The 18,143-nt window shown below is 43.7% G+C and overlaps 1 long non-coding RNA gene across 3 annotated transcripts in view; it reads right to left on the minus strand.

The window, feature by feature from the left end:
• The window catches only part of LOC140620526 (uncharacterized), an 88,222-nt gene that overhangs the window by 20,676 nt on the left and 49,403 nt on the right, over positions 1–18,143 (minus strand). For all 3 annotated transcript variants that reach the window (XR_012020285.1, XR_012020286.1, XR_012020284.1), the window contains exon 3: positions 3,187–3,336. This is a non-coding gene — a long non-coding RNA (uncharacterized lncRNA). The remainder of the gene's footprint in view (positions 1–3,186; positions 3,337–18,143) is intronic.

Below are 18,143 nucleotides of genomic sequence, written 5' to 3' on the forward strand. Positions count from 1 at the left end.
AGAAAGAAAGAAAGAAAGAAAGAAAGAAAGAAAGAAAGAAAGAAAGAAAGAAAGAAAGAAAGAAAGAAAGAAGGAAGGAAGGAAGGAAGGAAGGAAGGAAGGAAGGAAGGAAAGAAAGAAAGAAAGAAAGAAAGAAAGAAAGAAAGAAAGAAAGAAATTAATTCTTGAAGACTTCACTTATTAAGTTACAATTATTCCTACTCTACCAAAATATTAAAAGGTGGTGTCATCAGCATGGAAATATTTGAATTTCCAACTCAGGGTCTCTGCTTAAATTTTTCTTCTATGGAACATACTCAGACTCAGTTTGAAAATCGGCTTTCAGCCACCACAATATAGATAAATACAGTCAGTCCTGGGGAAGAAGCTTTCACGATGAGACTGCTTTAGACATTCTGGCCGGTTCTACTCTGAGACTACAGAGCAGTCCAGAAGCTATACAATGTGGCTTTTGTTCAAGTGGCAATTAGCAGAAATTATAGAACAGGGCAGTGTCATTGTGCAAAGGATTCAGTCAAAGTAGACACAGACCAGTTTTCATTAGACCAGCCAAAAGCTGGAGAACCCTCTTTTAAAAAATTAAACAAGCCCTCAGCCTATTTGCTCCAGTTATAACGATGCTGAGAAGTGTGCCTCCTCTCGCTTACAGATAGTACCTGGAGGACACTCTGGGGGGGAGCTCTCTAAGTGTTGGGTCTTTGATTGACAAATGTATTCAAGGGGAAATTGCTGGTGTGATTTTATTCATTATTAGGGAAATGAAGGAGCTGAATTGTGCTGTCTTGTAGCTCCTGTGCCAGTTATAATGGTATCTCTGGCTATTTTTTTTTTTTAATCAGACATTAGAGTATGGGGATCCATTTTGGTCCCTATGTGGCAGGAGGGAGAGAGTCTGCAGACAATGATCAGAGTAATTAAAGAATAGGAAGGGGGATTTGTACATGGCAAGTCATAGGACTTCTGACTTGAGAGGTAGCTCAAGGCTCATCTGGTCTACTCATTAGTTTTAGTTCAGCCTTTTTTAATGGTTATTAGGAAATTAACCAGTTCCTCCCTGGGAGCAGCATCCCTTTGTGTACTTGCAGAGAATGACTGTGCCCAACCCCCCCCCCCCCCAGTCTGTTTTGACTTGTTATCTGGCCTTCCAGACCCTCCACCATCCCCTTCATTTCTTCCTGGATGCTCCTGTCTCTCCCATCATCCCACCTAAAATAAAGAAACTTAACCTTGAAAAAGGAAAGCCTAGAAGCCTCTGATAACCATTGTCAAGGTTTTCAGGATTCGACAGTAGGAAGATGTGCTTGATTCTTCCAACTTCACAAGAGTGATTCAGTAAGACAAGGCCATAAATAATTCTCGCTGTGCCTTATAATGAGCTCTCAATTCTGTAGGACCTCAGGAATGGCAGCTTCCTCTTCTCATGTGCCAGTTAGTGTTTGTGAATTGTTGCAAAAACCCCACAAACCTAGGGTCAAGAGCCTGGGCATAAGAGCCAGTTCGGCCCACACTTTCCTGAGTGACTTTAGGGTTGGCCTCCTGGGTCCTTGAGCCAGTCCCACCTCTGGGGTCCCAGAGGGGCTAGACTCTTGGGGTTCTCAGTGGGTTAGGGGCAACTATAGATTCATCGCTAGCAAGGCTCAAGAACACCCTACACTTATGGAGTTTTGTCTAGAGGCAAAATGAAAGGATAGCTATCCTCCCAGGAAAAATTTGCTGTTCAAGGGCTGGAAATAGATCCACAGGACAAGAGGACTCTCAAAGTCCTGGAGTTCTATACCCCTTAAATACTCCATAGAAAGGGGAGTCCTAGTGGGATGAAATGATTTCCCCAGGTCTATTCCACCTCTAGATGATAATTTGGAGAATTCACTACATGGATGAAACCTTCCCACTTTGGCATGATGCACTATTTTTTTTTAAATAAAATTTAAAAATTAGAAGTCAAACGTAAAATCTTCACCCTTAGTTATCATGGTAATTCTTACAAAGTCTGCCTAGGCGGAGTCCTACATATTTTGTCAAATCAAGCTCCTTTTGTCTCTCCTTTTTCAGATGGTTTATTACAATGGTAAAGGCCTTGAGTTTTGAGACCAAACAAAACTGATTACTTACTTAGCTGTGTGACCTCAGGCAAGTTACTTGAGCCTCTGAGTCTTAATTTCCTCACTTGGAAAATGAGTGTAAGTCTGGGCCTCACAAAAGTGTGGTAAAAGTGAAATGAGATGCTCCCTGTGAAGTCCTTAGCAGTCTCCTATTCCCCACTATATCAGGCATAATTGCTTTGGAATAAATTTGATCATTTATATAAACCCATTTGACACTTCGGGTTTGCAGGTTTACACAACAATCGAGTCTTTTGACTGAATCAAGTCTTTATACCTGATTAGAGGAATCCAGCCTAATTCTCACAGTTCAGAGTGAGGAATTATACTCTCACAATTGCACAATTATATTCGGGGGCGGGGGGCGGGCGGGAATTTCAAACTCAGTACTCTCTTGCCAAACTTTGATCCCCCCTTTTTATTCCCTAGGGAGACACCTGCCTCTTATCCCTCCTCAGCTGGGAGCTCATTCTGGGCAAGTCCTACCTCCTTCATCATCCATTCTCTGGATCCTGGCTTTCCACAGCTGCAGAAATAAATCAGTCTTATCTTCCCTGATTATCCCGGTCCACTCCCTCTTAAGGAAAAAAAGGGGAAATTGAGATAATGTGTCTCAAGTTGGAGATCACACCCACTTCAGGCCAGGTTCTTCGCTTCCTCAAGCCCTAAATGTCTTCATGAACCTGGGAGCAAATCTGGTGAAAACAGCCCAAGCAAGGGGATCAAGTGGTGCAAAGGCCCTGCCTACAAGTAGAAGGTGGTGCTTCCCACCAGGAGAGGCTAAGGATCTAAGGTGCCATCTGAACTTAAGATTCTGGTCCCAGGATCTCTATTCTTGGGTTTTATTGCCTCCTCCAAATGGAAAACTTGGCTTCATTTGTACCACTAAAGTCCTCAGGACCAAAACAATCCATCCCTGAAGCGATGCACCATTTCAAAACATCAAGCATGCATGCAAATACATGCAAATGTCTCACACATTATAGTTAAAGATCTGAGATAGGCACAGCAGGAAAGACTCACTAGCATGTGGTATTTCTGTTGTGATTCTCAAGGATGGTTATATTTAATTACAGCCTCCTACCTTAAATCAGGGAGTCCACTGCATGGAAGTGTTTGCTGGGCCTGCTTCCAGAAATTCAATCTATGTGTGAAATACAGATTGGCTTTCACCTCCTGGAGCTCGTAATCAAAGCAAAGGCTCTTGACTTCACAGCTCTTCATCTCTATGCTCCTGGGAACCAAAGTGTCAACATCAGAAAGATCTTTGGAATTCTTCCCTTCTTGCGTCTAGGCTAGAGACACATTTGGAACCCATTTCAGAAGCCAGAGTCTTGGGTCTCACCAGCTATGCTGCAAGCATGCAGGAGACCTAGAAAGCCTCGGAACCTCTCCCAGCCTCACCCTTGTCATCCCTAAAATAAGGATAATAGGCATTTTATCTCTCTTCTCCAGCCTCAGTAGATGAAGCATTCTTCCCCCAACCTGGTCCCCCAATCCAACTCTCTTCCGGACAAGAAGAGAGAAATAAATGAGGCCACTGCCATGTGGATTATCGTGTGCTGGCCACCAGAGTCAGAATCAGAGACAAAGTGTGTCAAGTGCCTGGAGACAAAGGAAGCACTGGGCACCAGAAAGTTTTTGCTGTCACCATCCATGCATCTTACTCCTGTGTGTGGCCCCTGGCCTCAGCCTTGCTGGCCTCTACAGGTTTGTGAGCCAGGACCCATTTGCATAGCTCCCCAGAAGCAGCAGCATCTGTTTCTGGCACTCTCCAGCAGGAGAAAATTCTTGATTTTGGTGCAGAGTCGCGGTAATGATTCAGACACTACTCTACCCCAAACAGATTGCAAATGTTTCCTCAATGGAAAAGAGGATACACCATAAAATGTAATGTTTCCTTAAGGGTTTCGGGATTTTTCTTTCGTACAGTCAATCATGTTTTTAAGCATTTAGGAAACAAATAAAATGCATCTTTTTTTTTTTTTTTTAATCATGATCAAGTCAGTTCCCTTCCAGATGGGAAAATTCTAGTTTTTAAATTAAGACCATCCTATCTGCCTATTTTTCAAGGCTTCATTGGGCTTTGGGGCTGCAATGGGCCTTAGGAACCACCCCCACTTAATGTCTTGACTTCCAGAGACCAGGACTCAGAAGAATGAAGTGACCTACCCAAGGTCACACAGTAGGCCAGGAGCAAAGGCGAGATGATCTGCAGGTTTCCAGAACCATAATCAATTGTGCCTCATTCCTTTGTGTGCTACCAGGAATAAATGCCATGGAAATGACAATGAAATCAGGTTTCTTTCTTTTTTTTTTTTTTTTTTTTAAACAATTTTTTTAATTTTTATTTATTTATGATAGTCACAGAGAGAGAGAGAGGCAGAGACACAGGCAGAGGGAGAAGCAGGCTCCATGCACCGGAACCCGATGTGGGATTCGATCCCGGGTCTCCGGGATCGCGCCCTGGGCCAAAGGCAGGCGCCAAACCGCTGCGCCACCCAGGGATCCCGAAATCAGGTTTCTTTCTGAATGTCAGTTTATCATCTATGCTTGGCAAGCTGGATTTTTAATATATTTGCAATGGTCTAACTTAAAAGGTGGACTATGTGTCAGGTTGGAATTTATTGAGGGAGAGGGGCAGGTGAAATCCCAAATCCCTCTACTCCCCTGAAACAGGAGTTCCACAGACACCAGAGTGACACCAATCCAAGCAAAGAGGCCAAATTTATGAAGGCATTATACAGAGTTGCCAGATGCTGCAAGTCACACATGGACCATACTTACACTAAGGAAATATTTGTTGTTTATCTGAAATTTGAATTTAACTGGGCATCTGATGTTTTATCTGGCAACTCTAACCGAACAGGTTTTAAAAACACGATATTCAAATAAAAGTCTCAAATGGAGAGCCACAAAGTTCTAGCTCCAGATATCATCTCATAATAAGGCAACTCCATGTAATGCACTTCAGGGTAATTCTTGATAGAAACTAAATGATTTAATTAAGTTTAAAGATTCTCCAAAGTGACAGGAAGAGTCCGGCTAATGTAAAACAAAAGGATCCATTAAGGAACTTAAATTTCAGGTTTCTCTCTCAATTCAATGGACAATCATTTCCAGATCATGTACCATGTGTAAAACAATCTCTCTCCTCTTGCCCTTCTCACTTTAACTTTGCAAAGGACATGTCTACACTTGCTCTCTACATTTCTACTCCTCCCATACAATCCCCCAAACACCATCATCTGGTTCCTACTCTTATTATACAACTGGAATCATTCTTGCTAAGGTATACAATGACCTAATCCAGTAGATACTCATTATCTGTAGTATTCATAGTCGATAAAGTCGCCACAAACACTGAATTAGCAAATATTAAACCCCTGCTCCTATGGGAAATACAGAGTTAGGTCCCTAGGAGCCTCTGGGCATGTTTTCAAAAATCAGTAAATACATATTTTGTTTTATGTGTATTTCTGTTTAAAGACATATTACTTAATATGTGTTGTTTATTCATTAACTTTAAACTCACGGCCAAGCCAACAGCCCTGTAACTTGTGCCTGAATGAAACTTACCTAGCACAAGGCACATTACAACCTTGTTATGCTTAGGGACACCACACAGCACTTCACTGCATCTGGGGCTGTTTTAAGATCACCAGCACCAAAATGTGACAAACATGGTGGCAACAAATAGACTGCAAAGGACACATGTTACAAGTGATCACCAACTCTGCCAAGCTGAGCGATGGTCATGGGAGTGGTCCCCAGCGTTCCACACTCCCGCACCAACCTCTCCAGCCATAGAGCTTCCAGAGCTCTGTGACTTCCCCTGTGTCACCTTCTATACATCAAAGGAAAGACATGGGTGAAGCTCAAGAGACACAGGCCATCATGGTAAGAATATTAGTGGCTACTTATTGAGCTATGTGCCAGGCTCTGTGCTAACAGCTTTTCCTCTGTACTTCATCTCATCCTTGTTCTAACCTCGTGGTTCATGTGGAAAAAAGGACATATTACATACTTTGTCACAGGTCACACGTGATAGCTGAGTGTCAGACCGGATTCTGAATGGTGTCCATTTGATTCCAAGCCTTGCTGGAGGCCAGAGCTTGGCAAACTGACATGTGGACTGAACCTATGCCCATTCATCTCCGTATTGTCTGTGGCTGCTTTTGAGCTGAGTAGATGCAACAGAGAACGTATAAAGCATAAAGAAATGACACTGGACGGAGGGAACTCAACATGCCATAACTAATCCCAAGGCAGGTATCAGTCTCCCCATTGATAAAGGAGGAAACAGAAGTACTTGCCAAGGTCCCATTCCTGAGTGACAGAGCTGGAGTTTGAGATCACATGGGATTGCCTCCGAAGCTCACCCTCAGGCCACCAAGACCTAGAGATGAGGCCAGGATGTGTGTGTTTGGGGCCTCAAGACTGCCACTTCTGCTCTATCTTAATGCATTCAAGACAGATCTACAACACAGGGCAGAGAGACAAATCTCTGCCTTGTACACTAATTGTTCCTAAAAGAATGCCACAATTCACAAATGCTGATTTTGATTAAAATAATCAAGATGATTTCCTACTTCCAAAATACTGACAAAATAGCTTTTTTATCTGTGTAGACAAAAAACTAACCGAGGATTATTTAAATCAAGATTATGTACAACACGCATCCTAATTACTACACGATTACCTAGCTAAAAAGTGGATATTAGTGAATGCTGTTTTCTGCTGGCAGTCAACTCCAAATTAATAGCATTCTAGGCTGATCTGGATCACAGATAAAATTAAATTAATGTGACTCCGAGCCAGCTCTATTTATAAGCAAAGCCCAACTACAAAGGGAAAAAGGAACATTTTAAGATGCAAAAATATGCCTCTGAACACATGCCAAACATGGATTTTTAATTAAAGCACCAAGAAATTTTTTCCCTACCAATTGTTCCTTTTGGATATTAGTTGGCTGTGTCATGGCCAGGCTGGAAACTGGGTCTGGGATTCTGAGGACAGCTGAAGGTCAAAAAGCGATGGGAATGGATTTTCCTAAAAGCTCAACAGAAGGAGCCCTAGGAGATGGGAGTCTGAGCTCCCACCTTCCAAAGACATCCCTCTGAGCCAAGATGAAAGAATTCCAAGGGGAAGAGAGGGAAAAAATGTGAGACTTTTGTTGTGGGACAAATGGCCTGACTTCCAGCTTCATCTTAGTTCTCCAGGACCAAGTACATCCTGAAATGAGCAGGAGACAGAAATGATCACCTGGCCCACTGTCCTCTGATGCAGAAAGACTCATGGCTCACAGGCCCCTAGGAGTGCTCTGCACTCCACCTCTCGTAAACATGCTAACATGGACTTCTTGGCACCAGGCTAATGGTTAACAAGAAGCTGGGAGCTAGTTAGCACTGGGACCATGGCTCTGTGGTCGCCCCTGAGGTTCCTGTTGTAACCTGGCACGGCGACATCCCTTGGTTGTGGGGTTATGACCATGGAGTACCACCAAAAATGATAGAGCAGGACACAGCACTGCATTTGTGGACTGCCAGGCTTGCACCCTGGTCTTGGTTTCCATATCTGTAAAATGGGCAGTTATCTCACAACGTGGTGGCCTGGGTGACAGGGCCTGGCAGGGAGCAGGCTGGGTCAATGGTAGTTGAACACCAAATGCACATATCAGAGTTGGAAGAGCCTTTTCTAGTCAAGGAAACTGACTCAGGAACTCACCCAAAGTCACCCTGGAACCTCTGGCATAATGAGAACAGAGCCCAGAATGGCCTCTCCCCCTCCCACTCCCCTCCCACTACTTCTGTTCAGCCCACCTTCTCCTCCTCTGACTGACCCCCATCCACTCTGGCTGTCACTTCACATCTAGACGAGCCTGCAGGGCTCCTCGATCCCTATAACCAGCCTGTCCTGCAGGCCACAAGAGCCCCTGCTCCCCTCTTCAAGAGCTTAACAAATATTTACTGCGCACCCCCAGGCCCTCATTTGGAAATTCACACTGGAAGAGACTAAAACCAAGACCAGAACTAATTCAACTAAGAAAACAACTCCCACCCTGCCTGCGACCGCTGTGTGTGAAGGGACATGTTATGAGCCCCATTTTTAGATGAAGGGAGTGAGACTGAAAGAGATTAAACCTCTTGCTGGCTTCTCAACAGCTGTGTCACTCGACGTCGGCTCCTGCCTTGGCTCCTGGTCCCCAGCTCCCCAGCGTGGTCCCACCAGCACCTCCACCCCACGTCCTGCCTCACCCCAGCCCAGAGCCAGGCTGCCCATCCCAGTCTAAAGAGGCCTCCTTCCTCCATCCAACCCCCACTCTGTGCCCCATTTGGTCCTCAGACCCTCACCTGGGTGATTCCTGGGCTGGTGCCTCACGGGCTCCTCTGATGAGTGCATTATGTGACCTCTCACCGGAGGTGAAATGCTCACACACTCTCCCACACACATCCTCTCCCCAAGGGCAGGAAAGGTGCTCATCTCCATTTTTTTAATATATACCAGGATGCCCAGCACCATAGTAGGACACACAAAGGGAAGCCCATCTTGGCTCCTCATACCCAAAGCCCTGCGGCCCCGAGCAGTGAGGACACTTCATCCCCCACCCGTTTGCAGGCCCTCCCACGACAGGTCTGCAAACCTCTCTTGAGGGCCACACTGAGCTATCAGTGCTTTCAGAATGCTTAGCAAGTTTCCCGACCCAGGTCTTGGGGAAGAATAATTCAAGGGCATTGTCAGGATCCTAGGGAAGAGATCCCACATAAGTAGCCCTCAGCTCCGCCCTCAGCATCTCCCCAGTCTGAGTCAAACCTGCTTCCTTCTTCCTTGACCACCCAGAATTTCTAGACTGAGCCCTGAAGATGGCAAAGAGACTTCTGTCTTCCCAGCTCTGCAGCCTGTGCCCACCCCCTTGGATGGGTCCTTCTCCCTGACCCAGAGAAATTAAGGGCAGCTAGCTCATCTGGAACAGATCTGGTAGTTGGTATATCCTTCTCTGCAAGGCACTGCTCTGCAGCAGAGAGAGCCTGCCAGCTTGGTGTCCTCACCCCAAAACATTCTCAGCTCTTGTTCTTGACAGCTCTTTGCCAGGGGCAGCTAGCTTCGTTGTGTGCAAGAGATCGCACTTTCTGTGTCATCCTGACCAAGCTATAACCTCTAAATCTCAGTTTCTGCACCTGTAAAATGGAGGCAATCATCCCACACCACAGATCCCTCAGGATTGTTCCGGGGATACGTGCAGTTGTGTACATTAAACAGTTCTCAAGATGTGACGGTGATGATAATAATGATGATGATGATGACCACAACGACGGCAATGGTGATGCTTTAGATACCATGTGCAATTCTGGTCATGTCCAGATAACTGATATAAAATATAGGAAGGAGACAATCACAGGACTGATCCCTTGGCCTACACATGGACCCTGCATTCCTGGGAGGAAGGTCCCTGGAAAGCAAAGAAGGGCATTCTTAAAACTGGAGCCATGAGGATTGGAGTTAATTTCATTTAAATTGGAAAAGTAACAAAATACTGTTTGGGAGCCTCCACTGGTGAAACAAGGTCTTCAACATGACTACGTCCCTCCCATGCCACAAGGTTAGGCAAGGACCCAATGTGGGCTGAGTAAATGGAAGCTGTTTGTACGGAGGGCAGAATGAACCTCTCGGTCTGTGCTAGGAGACGTCTGAGAATTAAAGTTGGCCTCTAGGGTTGAAGGAGACCCTCCTGGGATTATGAGGTTACAAAGAACTGCCCCTCAAGGTTTGCCATGATCCCTGGACACTGTCTGGGCCAATGTCAGGTCTACTTTATCTGCTCTGAGTGGGGATTCATGCAAGGTTCTGCCTCGGAGGTGTGTTCTCATGGGTCTTCGGAATGATCTCCAACTAGCAGCTTTGGGTCTTGTGTGCTGGGCTATGGGAGGTGGGGAAAAGGGTCCGGCACCTTCTCTGGTTGGAACTCAGCAATCTATACTTTTCAAGAGCTCTTGCCTACACCCTACCCCACACCTCCACACATACACACTCACTAAAGATTGGGAGACACCATTCTGAACTATGATCTGATGCTCAATCGAAGCATACTCTATACCCTGGCCATCCTGAATTTCTTCTGCTCCCTTATTATTCCATAATGGTGTTGACCTCCAAACATTTCCATGTGGTGGTTCCACTCTTGCCAGAAATATATATATAAATATATATTCATATAAATATATATTCATATATATATATTTATATATATATCTTTATATATATATTCATATATATTTTTATTCATATATATTTATATATATATCTTTATATATATTCATATATTTATATATATGAATATATATATTCATATAAATATATATTCATATATATATATTTATATATATATATCTTTATATGCCAGACAAGAAATCCATAAAACAAATAGAAATCCCTGAATGACAAATGAGCATGCAATCTTTTTCCAGTCTAGTGTTTGAGGACTAGGTTGGTCTTTGTGAATATACACTGGGGAATTTGTGGTTGCTTTTGATTTGAGGGTTTTGCTTTTGGTCGCTTGCTTATTTGAGGGTTTAACTTGTTTGCTTATCTTGGCTTTTGGTTTTCATTTCTGGGGTCATCTGTGTGAAAAAAAAAAAAGTCTTATTTTGTCATCTCTTCTGTGCAGGATCAGGGCAGCTCCTACGTTGATCTTGGAAAACACAACCAAAAATGTAGCAGTGAGTGATACAGACAAAGAAGGACCATTCCCACTTTTGAAGACTCCGTGGCTAGCCTAAACTTTTCGAGAAGACATTACTGATTGAAGACTGAAGTCTAGATGACCAGACGTGTAAGCCATTGGCCAAGCACAAGAAAATGGAAGACATTTCACAGGTTTTCATGAGCCCTGCCTCTCACAACTGCCATCCACCAACAACTTTAAGAACAAACTTAACTTTTCTAAACAAAAATAATTTCATCATTTTGTGTGGCATTAACACCCCGCTACTTCGATATGTTGTCTATATTTTTCTTGTTGACACCCAACCAATTCAGAGCTAAAAATCCATCCTCCAGTTTTTCTGTGGGTCGTAAATCATAAAAAGGTTATATTTTATGAAAGCTGAAGCTGAGAAGTAAACAGCATATTTATATCCAAAGAGTTTCATCCATTAAGCAGCAGTGACAGGGCCCTGTGGGCCAGAATCTAGTTTTCTTACTTAAAAAGCTTAGTTCTTTTGTAGACTCCTGCAGGGACCTATAACAGTTGGAATTGGGTTTTTTATGCCTTTGAGGCCTCCGAATGAATGTTACACTTTTCCATTATTTTCTTTTTTCTTTTGAGAAAACTAGGCTACCTGCTTATTGCCTAAAACCCACACCCCATGATTGTACTGTCGTAAAATCTGTCTTCTGCCCTTTCCTCCCACATCGTGCCAACATCTCCAAACTTTGTTTAGACTCCGTGTCCAGCGAGGTTGCACCGCATTTACTGAGATGGGGGAGGGCTTCCTGTGACCATCTGGGTTGATAGATGGCACACCCGAATAAAACTTCGGCCTGAGGGCTACCCGACAGCTTTGACCTCCCCTACCTTACGAAAAATAAAACTAAAAAAGCTTAAATCTTAATATCTCCCTTGTTCTAGTTTGAGAATGCCTGAAAGTCTCCTGACTATTTCACAAGGTGGTACAGAACTGCAATAAAAAGGCCTGAGTCCGGATCCCACATTTCCCATTACTGCCCACTATTAAAATGTGAGTATGCCTGCCCCTCGGGCTATTAAAAGATGCTGCACCTGCCCTGTCTGCAAATGGTGTCATCCGTGGTCATGAATCCAGATCCAGATCTATGCAGACATGGATATAGATTTCACAGCACTATTACATCAGGCAAATAAGTCTAGGCTCAGCGTTAGCAAAATGATCACCCTGAAACTAGCCCAATAATCACTAACAATTAAGAAAATGAAGTATCTGAGCCTCAGTCCTCTTTTTACCCACTTCGAACATATATTTGTTCTTTTGATGTCTTGTGTGAATAGGGGTGCTTTATCTGACTGCTGATGGGCTAAACAATGCGTCCGAGTTGTAATATAGAACTCAATTTGCTGGGACTATCATCTGAAAGGCCCGGACAATTTATCGAACACTGCAGATGAAAGAAAGAGAGGGGAAAAAAATGTTAAAACTGACCACTTCTAAAATGAAGAAAATAGGGCAGTAAAGGGTATTGTAATATACTTTAATCTTCCTTAATGTAGAAAAATATGAAATGCCATTAAATCTTCCTTTGAAATGGATGTGGTCGCATGGCTTGAGCACCCAAATCTAGTTAATGAATCTATTGTTAAGGCAAATAAACAGGAAGGAAGCGGTGAAGGAGTGATCTGTGCATTATGCGACTAATTCAGAAGATGAAAGGCAGAAAAATTAAAGTTAAATTCACATAAATATTAGAGCGAAGGAGAACAGTTGCAGCTGTAAAATAGGGAAGCCCACGTTTCCCTTTGGTTGGTGTTGAGAACAAGCAGACACGTCCCGCCGAGGAGCAAAGTCGGGGAAGATAAAAGTGTTTCAAGGGGCCCTATAATTAACATTTTAAAAGGTTTTTCTTAATAAAAAATGATCTGACAATAATAGAATTTAATCATTTTATTTGAAAAATTAAATTGATTGCAAGCGTTCATTTGTGTGGAAGTGGCGTTTACGGAATTTGGATGACCTTATCCAATCAGATCTCCACTTTAATCACTTTAAATGGAGCCGATACACAAAAAGAAAGAAACAGAGATTCAAAGCCTAGTGATCTGGGGGGGGATTAGCGGTCCTCCACCAAGGCCCACAGCGACCTGTGCAACCTGTCTCCTTTGTTGCCACCAGAACGTCACTAATGGAACTCAAGCCATGTGACTGAGGTTCCTGGGGAGACGGGCTCTGTCGGGGAGTCTCCCTGGGATCCCTATGCACCCCCATGTAGAAAAATGGCCTCGTGGGCATAGCATCTTCTCCATGAAATAAAGAATACTCCCGCCAAATTAACACAGTGCAGAGACTCCACCTTAACTAACCTTAATCCATGAAGGATGCTAAGGTTTACTACCTATTGACTTTTAAAGCATCCTAAATCATCATTCATTCCAAGATCAGAGTATCAGAAGTCCTGTCCACAGACACTGTTTAATGTTAAAAAGAACCCCTTTCTTTGGAGAAATTGGATACCCATTCCCTCCTTTCTCTGCTTTGGACATTGGGAAAACAGAGACATCCCCTACCACCTGGTCCACGCGTCTAAGTAAACAGTGGAGATCAACTTCTATCCCAGAGTCCCAACTCCATATTCTTAGAGAGAACATAAGGCCCAGCTTGGGCCTGTTGTCCCCTGTGGTTGAATCCGTGGCCAGGGGACAGATCACAGCATAAACATGGCTGCAGAACATATGGAGATGGGGCAGGGGTGGCAATTCTCAGAGCAGCAGAGAATGGGCCTGGAAGACACCCCAAGACACTTTTGGCACAGAAGCAGAAGAACATGAAAATTAAGAGCATGAATGGGGATGCCAGATTGCCCATTGTGTGACCTCGTAAGGGTCTTAACCCCTGTGTGCCTCTGTTTCCTCATCTATAAACCAGGGTGATAAAATTACCTATCCCATAGGGAGGGGAGATGTGAAGATTACACGAATTAATGCAGGAAACACTTTCAGCACTGTGTCCAGCATGTAGTACAAGAAGGTATTCCCTCTAACTGGTGACTATGATCACCACTGTTGCTGTTTGTCCCTTTTTTTTTTTTTTTTTTGGTGAGGACACTGAACTTCAGAAGGGTTAAGGGCCAGGACGCCTGGGTGGTTGAGTGGTTGAGTTTCTGTCTTTGGCTCAGGTCATGATCAAGTCCTGCCTCTCCCTCTGCCTGGGTCTCTGCCTTTCTCTCTGTGTCTCTCATGAATAAATAAATATTTAAAATATTTAATAAAAAATAATTTAAAAAAAGAAAGGTTAAGAGCCTGGCTCACAGTTATAAGAGGTGGCCTCTGACATCAGCCTTCTTCAAGCTACTGCTCTCCTCACGCTCCAATAGGGTTGGACTGATAGGGCCACATACCCCAACAGGCTAACAATGTTTTAGACTATGCGTTTGCTCCTTGATGAATATTCTCTGGTGCCATCACAGCCATATCTTGCCTTGCTTAGTAGGGAGGATGCAGAAGGGAGGCCATGGGACAGTGTCCCACTCTGCAGAGGAGTAGCCCACTCGTGAAAACCAAGCCTATGTGGTTTACCAGACCCACCCTCCCAGAAAGCCCTTCAGCTCTGGTCACCCACCCTAATAGGCTTTCCGGAGTGTCCCTTCCAGTCACACTCACTCCTCTGCCTGGGAGTAATGTAAGCACACTTTATTTCTCCATCACAGTACATTTCCAATGATGTAAAGTCACCACACAAGGCCTGGCACTTAGCAGTTGCTCAGTAAGTGGTACTCATGTCTATTCCAGAGGGAAAAGCAGACCATGATCGGGCATGAACAGGCTCCTATGACACAGGCCTTCACTCGGAGCCAGCGCTGATGCTACTACAGCAAGCCTTGGGCACATGCTTCAAGAAGAGCCTCTTGATGCCAAGCTAACCGACAATTTTGTATTGGGCACTGGCCAGCCCCTCACAACATAGTCTCATCGTCCAGAGCCATGGATGAGGGCAGCCTACGCCAAGTCTGACTCTAGGATGGGTCCCTTCTGAGGACTCAGAGGGTCTTTATAATTGATTCAAATTCATCTTTGTTCATATTTTTTATCATAACCACATGCCTGCCAAAATTGAATGCAGTGGAGACACTCGAATGCATTAACTGTGTTGCAACTTGGTTTTGAGCACATTTCAGGATAAATAGTCTCCTTTAGTACTGTTTAATTGATGAGTATCCTTCAATTTCAAGGTAAGCTATTTTTTTAATTACCATCTGCAAGAGAATTTATTCACTGCCATGAAAAAGAATAATCTAACTTGAATTGGAGCTGAGGCTGCTATAAGCTGCAAAGGTAACTCATAGACCCAAATTCAAAACATTTTTATGGTTCTTATTGATCAATTTTAAAATACTGTTCATTTGAACTTTTAAAATAAATTTATACTGCTAAAATGCCCTTTATATCTGTTATATATGTTAGGACTCCCAATAAAACTGTATTTGAAAAAAGTCTAAAAGGCTCCTAACAAATCATTAACAACAATAATTTTGTTGGGGGGGGGGAAGTATGCGTCAAATAGTCATAGAACATTTTTAAGTGCTTTTTTTCTTTTTACCACTTTTAGTAATTTTAATATTGGTTATCCAAATTCACATTTAACTGAGTATTCTATACTTTATCTGTTAAGCCTACCCAAAATTCAAACCAACTGACTTGCCATATTAGGATATCTTTTTGTTCTGGTTCCTTTGATTTGTTGGTTTGTGTTGTTAATGCTATTTGTGGTTTTGTTTGTTTGTTTGTTTGTTTGTTTTTAATTGGATTGCCTGCCAAATCTCTGACACTGGACAGTCCTCAATTTCCTCACATGATGAGACAAGCAATAGTCATCATTCCACCCACCCTGCAAATGGTGAAGACATCACAAGATGACAACAGGAAAGAACCCAAAAAGTAGAGCCACTGAATAGGTGAATCTGAACAAAGTCACATGGGAAGAGCAATGGTTTTCTTGGGGAAGTTCCTTCCCTAGGACATGACAGCTTCCATTTAAAAGACTACGCTGTACGTACATGGCCAGAAAATTGAATACTTAATATGCAAACAGCTCCATTAAATTAAAGAGAAAGCCATCAGCATCCCAGCAGAAAAATGATGCATCATGCATTGCTATGTAGCAGGCCCCACCACCTACTCGCCGTGTCCCAGGGAGGACCCTCAACCCTGCTGGGCTGTGGTCCCCCTTATTCCATGCGGACCACAGTGTCTGTGAATGGGGTTAATACAAAGACTAAATGAATAATGCATCCCATAAACACTCGGTGCTGGCCCTGTTCCGTAATTAAATAAGGCTGTACTTAATCATCTCAAAAGAAAAAACATATATATGTGTAAGTAAGCAAAAAAAAAAGAGAGAGAGAGAGAGAGAGAGAGAGAGAGAGAAATTCAACTTTACTAGAAATAAAATAAACTAAAAATAAAATTACACTGAGGCATCGTACTTTATTTATGAAATTAGCCACGGTTTTTTAAGGGTGTTAATGACATTATTTAAAAGAGCAAAAAATGTTCATAAATATTCAACAAATGAAGAATGGCTGAATAAACAGCACGAGAATGGTTAAACATGCAGAGAATGATTAAGTAAGCTACAGAATTTCTAAACAAAGGAGAATGGTTATTACATAAATTACGGAATTCCTTATGTTGCACGTTGCATGATGTTGAATGACGTATCTTGAGGTGGAAGAAAATCTAATGGCATGAAAAATAGTCCTACTGTACATAGGAAAGCAGTTTCAGATGTTATGCACAGTATGATTGTATTTGGATCCATGGATACGAATCCAAATGAAACAAAGACTGGAAGAAAGTGCGTCGGATGTTAACAGGAATGATCTCCAGATAGGGGGTGGTTGTGAGTAACGTTTATTTTCTTCTTCGTGCATAGTCTATTTTTCACATTTTCTGTAATGATGGCCAAATTATATATTTGTAATAAAAAAAATTATTGGTTAAAAATGCAACGCTGAAATACTGGGAAATGAATATGGTTTAGGACATTCAATGTGTGTGTAATGATCTCCTTCTCCCTCCTCCCCCTCCTCCCTTCCTCCTCCTCCTCCTCCTGCTCTTCTTCTTCTTCTTCTTCTTCTTCTTCTTCTTCTTCTTCTTCTTCTTCTTCTTCTCTCTCTCTCTCTCTCTCTCTCTCTCTCCCTCCCTCCCTCCCTCCCAGTGGGGAATGGTGGGCTCCAGTTTCTTCCAATATACTATATTCAGTGAAGGCCTATGAAAGTCCTGTGCAGTGGAGAGAGTGGTTATGGACTCTTGACATTCTATTTTGAAACATCCCACATTGAACATCTCACTCTATCCATCACAATTGCTCCTTCAGCCCTTGCAGACATCCACCTTTCAGCCCAAGAGCTGAGGGCTGCCCTTAGGAAAGGGGAACCCACCCTAGTTCCAGAAATACCAACAGAGTTCATGTGGACCCCATCTAGGCCATTTTCTCCAAACCTATAGCAATCCCCAGTAACTATATCCTCCACTCATTCTTCCAAAACAAGGTATATCAAGTACTAAACCTCAGGGTGCAATCATGGAGCCCTTAGTCAGAGGGGAGAAACCCTGATGCCAAGTTACAACACCCCTGGGTGGCAGTAAGGTTGCTGTTTTAATGGAGATGTACACATAGTACAATGAGTACCAGGGAAGAAGAAAAAGGTGCCCAAGAGCCTGGGAAGGCTTCATGAGGGGGGAGTCTGGGGATGACTGGAGTGTACCAAGCAGGCAAGAAGATTCCAGACCAAGGGAATAGCACATGCAAAGCCATCAAACACAAGAGTGTGGCTTTTTGGGTGTTTAATGTGAGGATGGGACAGATTTGGTCGGCCCAGCCCATGCAGAGCCCTGAGTGCTCTATAAGGAGCTCCTGCTTTATCCCAGCCATGCTGTGGAGCAGATCAGCCCAGGCCCAGCTCTCCATGTGAGCGCTCAATCATGCTGTCCCTTCCCCTCCCTGCCTTTTGACGCTCAGAGAGAAATCTATCTGAAGGCCCCAGTTTCCAGATGGTGACTGCAAAGGGATCTGTCCAAACACCAGGCCACAGAGGCTTCCGAATACCAGCCATCCCCCCGCTCCCACCAGTGAGCCTTTCTCCACCACAAGAGCCCCCAGCCTGGGCCCCAGAGGAGATGCTTGTCTGGACAGTAGCTGAAGCTCACCTGCAGCCCAAGGTCTCTGGTGGACTGGGAGTGGCCTCTCGGCCACAATCCTGACATGGGGGGAGGAGGGGGCATCTGGGGATGCCTGTCATCACCCCCTGCCCTAGCCCAGGACCCAGGAGAAGGCATGCCTCTGGCTATGCACA

Source organism: Canis lupus, chromosome 29, assembly GCF_048164855.1.
Source record: "Canis lupus baileyi chromosome 29, mCanLup2.hap1, whole genome shotgun sequence".
Lineage (NCBI taxonomy): Eukaryota > Metazoa > Chordata > Mammalia > Carnivora > Canidae > Canis > Canis lupus.